The sequence below is a fragment of the Phodopus roborovskii genome, unplaced genomic scaffold (assembly GCF_943737965.1).
Source record: "Phodopus roborovskii unplaced genomic scaffold, PHOROB, whole genome shotgun sequence".
Classification (NCBI taxonomy): Eukaryota; Metazoa; Chordata; class Mammalia; order Rodentia; family Cricetidae; genus Phodopus; species Phodopus roborovskii.
The window spans coordinates 26,536,212-26,538,613 of record NW_026126434.1 but is presented as its reverse complement, the minus strand read 5'-3'; the positions used below and the strand labels follow the sequence as shown (position 1 = coordinate 26,538,613).

General features: G+C 47.9%; 1 pseudogene; it reads left to right on the top strand.

Annotated features, from left to right (window-relative positions):
* The first annotated feature begins 583 nt into the window (after positions 1 to 583).
* LOC127224192 (40S ribosomal protein S2-like) lies at positions 584 to 1,465 on the top strand (annotated as a pseudogene).
* The last annotated feature ends 937 nt before the right edge of the window (positions 1,466 to 2,402 follow it).

The window sequence follows — 2,402 nt, the reverse complement described above, 5'->3', positions numbered from 1 at the left end:
ACACACACACACAATGTAATAAAGAAAACAAAAAGTAGAAAACAAAGGTTTGATGGGACATTTAATTCCCAGAATCCAACTACCTGAAGGACCTGTGCATTTGGGGATTTAAACTATTCACTTATTGAGTTTCCTTTTGCTGTTGTTGTTTCTTGTTTTTTGAGACCAGGTTTCTCTGTTTAACCCTAGCTGTCCTGTAACTTGCTCTGCAGACCAGCCTGGCCTTGAACTCCTGCCTCTGCCTCCCAAGTGCTGGGATCAAAGCCGTGCACCTCCACCACCCAGTTTTATTGAGTTTTCTTAAGCCAGTTTGTCAGTTTATAAGTTCAGGATGACCTTTAAAGATATTACTTTACTAGGTGTGGTGGTTCATTCCGGATAACCCAACATTTAGGGGACTGAGCCAGCAGGATTGCTGTGAGCTTCAGTTCAGGTGAACTCGGGATGCATATTGAGTTCCAGGCCGAGTTCCGGGCCAGTCTGAGTTGCAGTGTTAAACACACACACATACATACATCATACATACATACATACATACATACATACATACAAAACCCAGCCAGGTGCTTCTACTTCAGGAAAACACCAAATGGTGGATGACGCCGGTGCAGCGGGAGGGCCCGGAGGACCCGGGGGCCCAGGATTAGGAGGCCGTGGTGGCTTCCGTGGAGGCTTCGGCAGCGGTCTCATGGGCTGCGGTCGAGGCTGTGGGGCTCGTGGAGGTAAAGCCGAAGACAAGAAGTGGGTCCCTGTCACCAAGCTGGGCTGCCTGGTTAAGGACATGAAGATCAAGTCCCTGGAGGAGATCTACCTTTTCTCTCTGCCCATTAAGGAATCCGAGATTATTGATTTTTTTTCTTGGGGGCATCTCTTAAGGATGAGGTTCTAAAGATCATGCCAGTACAGAAACAGACAAGGGCTGGCCAGCGAACCAGGTTCAAGGCTTTTGTCGCTATTGGGGACTACAATGGTCATGTTGGTCTTGGTGTTGAGTGCTCCAAGGAGGTAGCCACAGCTATCCGAGGGGCCATCATCTTGGCCAAGCTTTCCATTGTCCCTGTGAGGAGAGGCTACTGGGGGAACAAGATTGGCATGCCCCACACTGTTCCATGCAAAGTGACAGGCCGCTGTGGCTCTGTGTTGGTGCGTCTCATCCCTGCCCCCAGAGACACTGGCATCTCTGCTCCTATGCCCAAGAAGCTGATGGCCAGTATTGATGCCTGCTACACATCAGCCAGGGGCTGCACTGCCACCCTGGGCAACTTTGCCAAGGCCACCTTTGATGCCATCTCTAAGACCTACAGCTACCTGACCCCTGACCTCTGGAAAGAGACTGTGTTCACCAAGTCTCCTTATCAGGAATTCACTGACCATCTTGTGAAAGCCCATACCAGAGTCTCTGTTCAGAGGACCCAGGCTCCAGCTGTTGCCACCACATAAGGGGTTTTATGCAAGAAAAATAAAGTGAATTAAGTCTGTAAAAAAAAAAAAAAAAAAATCCAGCCAGGTGTGGTACTTTGTGCCTGAAATTGCTATATTAGGATGACATGCAGGGGCAGGAGGAACATCAAGGGTTCAAAGCCACCATTGACTGTACAATAATACCCTGCCTCCTCACCTCCTATACACACACACCAGAAAGAGTGACTAGTTTAGTTCAATAGGTACTTGCCTAGAACACTTTTTCAAGCCCTGGGTTCAATCCCAGCAATTGCATAAAGCAGGTATACTGGAGCAACCCCAGCACTAAGAGGTGGAGCCATGGGCTAGAGAGATGTTTCAGCAGTAAAGATCATGTACCAACTCTAGCAGAAGTCCTGGGGTTCAGTTCCCCATGTCTGGAGGGTCACAGATATCTGTAAGTGTACCTTCTAAGGGAGTCAGGTGTCTCTCCCTTTTGTGGGCTCCTTCCGTCACATGCACATACCCATGGATATGTACACATAATTTAAAAATAATGACAACCGATCTTTAGAAATTGCGGATCACTGGGTGTGCTGGTAGACAACATTAATCCTAGTACCTTGCAGGTAGAGGTGGATCACTGAGTCTTGTGTTTTGAGGGTCCTGTCTCAAAAACAGAACAAAACAGAGTTCTAAGCCATCCTTGGCTATATAGGCAATTTGAAGCTAGCCTGGTCTACTGGAGGCTCTGCCTAAATCAACTTTCCAATTAGTTAATCCCCCCTTAATTAATCCACACTCCTTATTCTAAATTTCTCGGTTTTTGTCCTCACAGGCCCAGAGCTCCGAGCTCTTCCTGGCAGTGAGGAAGGCCTCACTCAAATTCACCCTGCTTTCTCATCGAAGGTGTATTTCTCCCAAGTCCCTCATCTGGGGCTTATCTTCAACACAGGGGGCATAGTGAGAGGCCCAGAGTCAGGCTTGAAAATGTCTTAGGA